The sequence below is a fragment of the Anser anser genome (genome assembly GCF_964211835.1).
Source record: "Anser anser genome assembly, chromosome: 12".
Lineage (NCBI taxonomy): Eukaryota > Metazoa > Chordata > Aves > Anseriformes > Anatidae > Anser > Anser anser.
The window spans coordinates 21,122,677-21,130,018 of NC_139733.1; the positions used below are offsets into that span (position 1 = coordinate 21,122,677).

The 7,342-nt window shown below is 40.0% G+C and overlaps 1 long non-coding RNA gene across 4 annotated transcripts in view; it reads right to left on the reverse strand.

Annotated features, from left to right (window-relative positions):
- LOC310880037 overlaps window positions 1-6,817 on the reverse strand; it is a 157,508-nt gene extending 150,691 nt beyond the window's left edge. For 3 of the 4 annotated variants that reach the window (XR_014571346.1, XR_014571347.1, XR_014571348.1), the window contains exons 1-2: window positions 6,673-6,817; window positions 6,055-6,256 (exon numbers count right to left, since the gene is read on the reverse strand). This is a non-coding gene — a long non-coding RNA (uncharacterized lncRNA). Of the gene's footprint in view, window positions 1-6,054; window positions 6,257-6,591 lie in introns of all 4 variants that reach the window. The other variant, XR_014571349.1, reaches the window with a different exon arrangement.
- Window positions 6,818-7,342: the final 525 nt, after the last annotated feature.

Sequence of the window (7,342 nt, forward strand, 5' to 3'; positions counted from 1 at the left end):
GGAGAAAGGATCTGTATTTATGAAGAGGGGTGCTGCGGCCTTTGCTGTCCTGAGTGCAATGGACTACGTGGGGAACCAGGGACGGCGAGGTGCTGCAAGGGCACGCGAGTGAGAGTCAAAGAAAAGGAGTTTGAAACCATGATTCTGGTGACAGAGAGGTATTCCCTAGATTTAGGCGAGGGTCAGCAAAATGTCAGTCTGCAGGGGAACCAGGTGGGATAACAGTGTCTCTTAAACGACATGCACAACCGATCGCTTCTGGCCCGCTGGTTTCTGCAGGAACTGAATTAAGGTCACGTTCTGCTACAAGTAAATATGGGCGGCTAGTCCAGGCATACTAGAACATGCTACTTTATATGGATAATGAACACTTGGGTAACCTAAGCAAATCTTACCTCAATACACATTTCATGTGGACAAAATTGAAGCCCTAACTCAAATTTTACTTTTAGTTAGTTGTGCTCTTATCAGCCTCAACTTCTGAAGAGGTATTTGTCTGAGGAGCAACTAAGCAAAAGCCAGCAGGAGCTAAGGAAATAGAAAATAAAACAAATTGCCGTAGTAAAGTCAAGGTGAATGTTTGCCCCTTATAGCTGTCCACTGGTGTCTATTTGTCTAACATACTGTGTAGTGTTAGCCATTATATTTGCTGCCACATTCAGCTCCAATGGTAATTGCATTTCAGGGTTTGGTGATATAGTATGATCCATGATGTATCCTTGGTGATATACTGTGATCCAGGATTATAGATGAAACACCTCGTAGAAAGCACTCCGGTAAGTGCTCGACTTTAAAACCTGGAGGTTTTTCGTCAGGAAGTTGGGCAGGAGTTCCCAGCTGCGTAGTACACGCGGACGTGCAGCGGTACATAGCTCTGGGAAGGTCTGCAAAAATCCAGAGAGGAGTAAGTCTGATACTTCCGAGATGAAATACTAACACCACTGAAGTCATTAGGAATTTTACAATTGGTTATACTTGGACCCCTAACTCTTTTGCAGGTTTTGAAATTATCATAAATGAGGGTATCGTAGGATCTTGTGAAAGGAGATTTATGAGAGTCACAAAATAACCGTCCATGTCAATTAAATCGTTTCCCCTGGTAATTTCTTGACTGATTCTGCAATAATAAATCTCGCATATGGAGGGAAATTGGCACACTCTCCAGCAGAACCGTCCTGACGTGTCATTGCTGGGCTTCAAAGAAACAAAGGACGTGTAAAATATCTGCCTGGTGATCCATGCTGATGTCATTTTTCTAGGTTATGTCAGAGGCCAGCATTTCACAGGCTCTGTTATATTCATCAAAGACATTTCCGAGGATTAAACTTTTTTTTTTCTTTTTTAAAGAAAAATAGGAAAAGCTGTTTCTCAGTTGTTCTCATTCCCTCTCTTCACTCTGAACTTTTGAAGTTCTAATAATGGAACAAAATTTGTAATTACCATCAAGTTAGTTAGTACGTGCTGGTTTCTGAAAAGCTACTGGGATGGCCTGACAGCAGCAAAGCACTGATCAGTGGTTCACACCAGAATTAAACTGAGGTCTCCCAGCACCAACTATGCTGTAATTACTCCAGCCATCAAGCCTGTCAGTGCTTTTAATGTCCCGAATTGAGAAAGACAATTAAGTCTCATTGTCACCTCTATTTTAGTGAAGGTTAAGACTGTAGAGAAGTTTTGTTTTTTTTTTTTTTTCCTCTGGTTTGTTAAAAAAAAGTCTGTTTTTAACATTTCCAACTGTGCTAAAAGTAAGGAAGATTTTCTGTTCACTCTCATTCGGGGATTAGAGTAAGGATAGATTTTTCTAGAAACCCATCAAAAAACTCAGTTGCCCAAAACTGCATGAGATAAAATAAGTCATCCTATTCACTTTTCTTGAATCGCGGGCTGGAGGTTTTCATTCAGTTAAAACTTCCATTATCTCCTCCTGGCTGTACCTCCTGCTGTCTTGTGTTGTTCCACTCTTACTATGGATTTTCTCCACTACAAAAATAATAGTATGATTTCCAAAAAAAAATTTTTTTTGATACAAAATGCAATATTTTTTTTAAAGCAGAAGATTTTGCCTCTACCACCAAAGCAGCAAATGGAAGAAAGTCACAGTAATGTCTACGCTTGACAGAAACAGTTTGAAAACATTTTTTTATACTGAACATTAGTGGAGAAAAGTATTACCAAAGTGTTACAGAAACACTTCAGAAAATCTCCTTAAAACCTCTTAGAACAATTTCTTTGTTTTGCTAATTTCTTCCTTTTTTCTTTCTTTTTTTAACAATTTCTGACATGGCATAGTTGCAACAGTACAAAATGTAATAGGGATTCACGCAAATCATTTCACTGTGGCACGATACATCAGAGAGGACACAATTGCCAGAAATGTTCTTTAGTTTTATAAAAATAATGAAAAGATAGTAATAATAAAATCACCTAGGGGCTGTTCCTACTCCGTGGAAATGTTTATCTTGCCAGGTCAGTACTTCCCAGCCATATTGCTGTGAAACAGCTTGACATGATAATTGGAGATAGGGAAAAAAAAATAAAAATCAATCAATAAAGCTAACTACTTAATGCAGCAATAGTTTCCAATATTTTCATTAGTCCACCACCTCTTCTCTGTTGCTCGGATTCGTCTGCTCCCCCAGTACAGACACAGGCTGCTCATCTTACTTCGAGGTAGACTCTTCCAAAATGTCAAGCTGCTCAATTTTAATGAAGTAGCCCATCATAGCTTTTTTTCCACTGTCCCAGGGTGTATGAAAAAGGAAAGGTAGGGTAACTACTTGAACACGGCTGCCAAGATCTAAAGTGGATATTGTAGTCACTGAGTTATTCATTGAGCTCCAGCAAAGATCTGTTTCTCAATGTTGTTTCAGGACCTTAAAGTTATTTCTGAAGAAAAGCTTAGAGTACTGTACTATGAGGTTTTTTTTTTCTGCTTTAATAAATTACTATTTTACACACATACATGAAAACAAAATGCATTTCAGCAAAAAGTCAGTGATTGATTTTAACAGCTGTGCCCCATAGCAGTGAACTGAACCCGGAGATTTTATTAGTGGAGATACCGGACAATCATTTTTTATAAGATGTGATCGTGTCTACAGCCTTCCTGCATTATTTTAATATCAAAGATTCTGAGAAACCAGGCCCTGCAGAGTCTAATTATAAATGAATCCCGGCTCCACAAGAGATGCTCTATGCCCTGTACAGATAAATAGGGAGCTGCCTTTCTGCAGTAGCAGAGTGCACAACCTGAGGATGACACTTGCTGCTAATGAAACAGAACATGTTGGCTCCAAGCCTTCCTCCTGCTACGCAAGTGAACAAAGACATAATAAGGCACAAGGAAATTCTGTGCTCATTTCAAGGTGCCAGGGGCACTTCTAGCTGGGATAAGGAGTGTATCGTAAATAAAGATGCCCAGTGGGACTGCCTATTTCCACTTTTCTGTCGATGGGCATGCCTGTATTCTTCGTGCCTCTTCTTATGGTTTCCACACCGAAAATTGCCAACTAAGCTGAGGATACTGAAGAGCTGACCTTAAAATTTGCTAGAGATTGAAAGGTTAAATTTTACTCCCTTTTTTTCATATTTGGAACTGCATTTCGTAGCAGCTGAGCGAGAAGAAAATGCAAGTGTGATGTAATTTTAATTATTTCTGGTAATTAGAAAGAGAGAGCACAAATGAAGCTACATAACGTTATTTAATGTCTTTGAAGACAAAGACTGTACTTCTGGTCTCTTTCTAGTACTGTAGCATCTGCGCTTCAGATGAGAAATCCTTAAAATAGCTTATCACGTTATGCTCCCCCCCAATTCAGAGTGATGAAGGGCATGATTATACTGTATGCAACAAAACTATGTATTTCAGATATACATCCCACTCCTCCTTAACCTGCATTACGTCTCTCTGAAATCAACAGAACTGTCTTGCAGTTCCTGCAGGGCCATCCCTGGGGAGGGGGAGACCATTCAACCCCCACCGCATTTTGGGCTGCTGGAATTAATTCCTCCATAGTTACCTTTCCAAGTAAGGAGATGAAATACTGATTAAAACACTGCAGCACATTATGAGAGAGAGAATTAGACAGACGTCTGTAGTTCTGGGTATATTAAAATTTGTACCATCTCAATTAATTTGAGTCAAAACACTTAATAAATTACTAATGCAGAAACTATGAGTTTAAAATGGGGGCGATTGATCGTCCCAAAGCTTCCCACTTCCTACAAGGTTTTGGCAAAAGTATTTTTGTTCCAGAATCGCAACAGTTACATTGGAGTCAGCTAAACAGAAGGTGCAGATTACCTTAAGCAAGTATTACGTAGATTAAAAGGGGGGGGAGTTATTTGCTTTAGATTAATAGCATGAGTCATTGTCCTTCTTAGCTATTCAGTTTTGACTCATTGCAGAGCAGAGGTCAGCTGAGGCAGCCAGCGAGCAGCAAACAAACCAACATCCGCTGTTTATGTAATAATTAATCTGAAAAGTGACAAAGCAGGCTAACAGGCTTACAATATGATGCTGGTTTCAGTTGAAAAAAAAATATTTTTAAGCAGGATTTATTCACCAACTCCCCAGAGACTCATCTTAAAATAAATGCTGTGAGTGAACAACGTTAGCAGCCTTACCCATCACAGAGTAAGTCTGTGGCTATCAGAGACCCCATTCCCACCTTGCTGCAGAGCCACCCAGCACATTTTTGGCTTTCAGTGAGGACTGAGAGCTCTTCACTTCTCCTTACAGAGCACAAGTGGGAAACCCACCACAGTTGATCCTTGCAAAGACATTCACGCTGAAACCCAGTGATAACCGTTTAGATATCGCATTGCTATAACAGCTGATGAATTAAAAAAGGACTTCATTTACTGCCTCACCAGAAATTAGCTTGTGCCAAACAGGAAAAAAAAAAAAGATGAAAAAAAACTTGTACCTGGGTATACTGAGCAGTTGCTTACATGAGGATGATGGTGAACATAAAGGCAAACTTATCCCTGCCTCAGCATCTTCCCAGAAGTACTATCAGTAGCCACACCAACAACTTTTCTCTACTAAAAACTTTAACTTCTCCCTTCGCAAAGCAGCTCTGCACCCAGCCCATACTATGCAAATCATCAACACTGCAAAACTTAACAAATTGAAACAATATGTTTTAAGTAGCTTAAAAAAAAATGACATACATAACACATTGTTATCTATTCTGTCTTTTTTAATTAAAACACTTAATTGTCAAAACTATTGAACTTGCATCCTGCAGGATGCACTCAGTGATACCCAGATTTATGATGCCTTTCACACAGCATTTAGCTTTGCTCTAACGCAGAGGATAGGTGGCTTTGGCTGTAAAGCATCTTCCATCCTGAAAGACTCGCACTTAATCAGCTACTTAAATATCACCGCCTCTCAGATGAAATGAAGTCTGTGCTCAACAAGCATAAAGCAACACAACAATTTACAGCCCAGTTCTACAACAGATTTACACATAAATAAAATAAATGGGATCTGCAGGAGCGTAACCCTGGCTTCTCAAGATGATTTGGAAGGCTTACAGGGTCTTTACGTACATTCTAACACAAATTTTTTGTGAAACAAAACAGATTATTTTTTAACTTCTATGTAGCTAAACAAACGAGACGGGGGACAGATGCATTATTGACTTTACCACATGCATGAAGGTAAAACATGCAGCTATGTCCGTCCATTAGGATTTTATATTGCAATACCTATTTCAAGTTAGCCATCTTGGTATAAAAACATTTTGCACAGTCTTCGGTCATAGCCATCGAACCTGGCAAAGAAGTTACAGCCTTCAGAATAGCAGATGTTCCTCAGAGATGTTTCACTTAAGAGAAGACCAGAGCCTAACTAGCTCAGGCAATACAGGCAAGTGTCTGAGAGAAAGTGGTGTGGGCAGACCTGACTGGGGCAGCCCTCGCAGGATGGGTCCAGGAGCAAGGGGGGCAGCAGGGGCCACTGACTGTAAACTTTTCCTTGCATTAAATTACAAGTCAAGGTCCCAAAAGGATCAGACACGCTTTTTTTCTCCCCTTCCCCGTTACCTCTTTCGTGCCTGGTTGCTCCTAAACTCGCATTGCTGATCTTGTTGTGTAGTTCTTTAAAAAAGTTCTGCAGCATCCGCTGTCTGACTCAGGCAATGCAACTTCTCGTGAAGAAAGAAAAAGCTGGATAGTTTAAGCAAAGGAAATCACTGGGGATAGCCCCGTCTTCTGCCAGCACAGACAGCGCCAGAGCCAAGCACTCCTTCAGGGGAAAAAAAAAAAAAAATAGGGGTTATAGGAGAGTGAAAATCCAACCATGTCTTAAAGAAGCCTCACTCCTGCTGAGGAGGTTGCAGCTGTGAAGATCGAAAGTCTTAAATTTTATTTTTAAAAAAACAGCTTGAGTTTTACAGGAGAAAATCAGCAATTGTGAGGGAAATAAGTGAAGTACTGTGGAAGTTTTTTTTTTTTAATATTTTATTCTTTTTTATTAATAAAAAGAAAAAAAGCACAAGAATTGTGCTAGGAAGAGCAGCAGCTCAGGGTGAGTCCTCTTGCTGAATAGTGGGAATAGCAATCAGGCAGTAATTACTATACCTAATGGTGCTAATTAATGTTTGCAACAGTTTTATCAATATCTGAAACAAAAGCAATAATGAGGATAAAAGTTTTATTTACCAGGATTTTATTATTTCTGAACATAAAAGATGGGGCTGGACATGAGACCAAATTGGTTGTTAGCAGTTTATAGGGCCATGTAAGGATTTCAGGTGCTCATATAATCAAGACTTAAATTGGTAGCATCCTTTTTTTCCACCAGGATGTGAGCAATTAAGTAGAAGAATTAGTGTTCTTTTTGTGATTGCCAACAAAACTGCCTTCAGCCTGGTGGAGTTCAGCCTCCTGCTGCCCAGGCAGGCTCCAGCCCCAGCCACCTCCACCCCAAGGCAGAAGCCATGAAGTGGGCGCCCAATGCCTCATCACGCTTCCCATGGACCTTCTCCAGAAGCTGTTTATTAAACACCTCTGAAGAGTCTGTCCTTCAGAGCTGAATCAGGGAGCAATCTGCATGCATCAAATACAAATCAGCTGAGTCTCTGATCCCTGCAGAGCTGGTGGCAGGGTTATGATGTATAGACATGCCACATGTGCTTGTAGCATGGCATAGTTTTATTCATAATTTTTGCATGTGTTAGTGCCAATAGTAAGACAATAACCTTTATGTATTGTGTAGTATTCATATTCTCTTTGAACAGATGAGAAAAATAAATATTTCTAGTCGTCCCTGTACTCTTCTTAAATCCTCTGCACCCAGCAGAAATGGTCACTGAGTTTCTGTACAGACTCC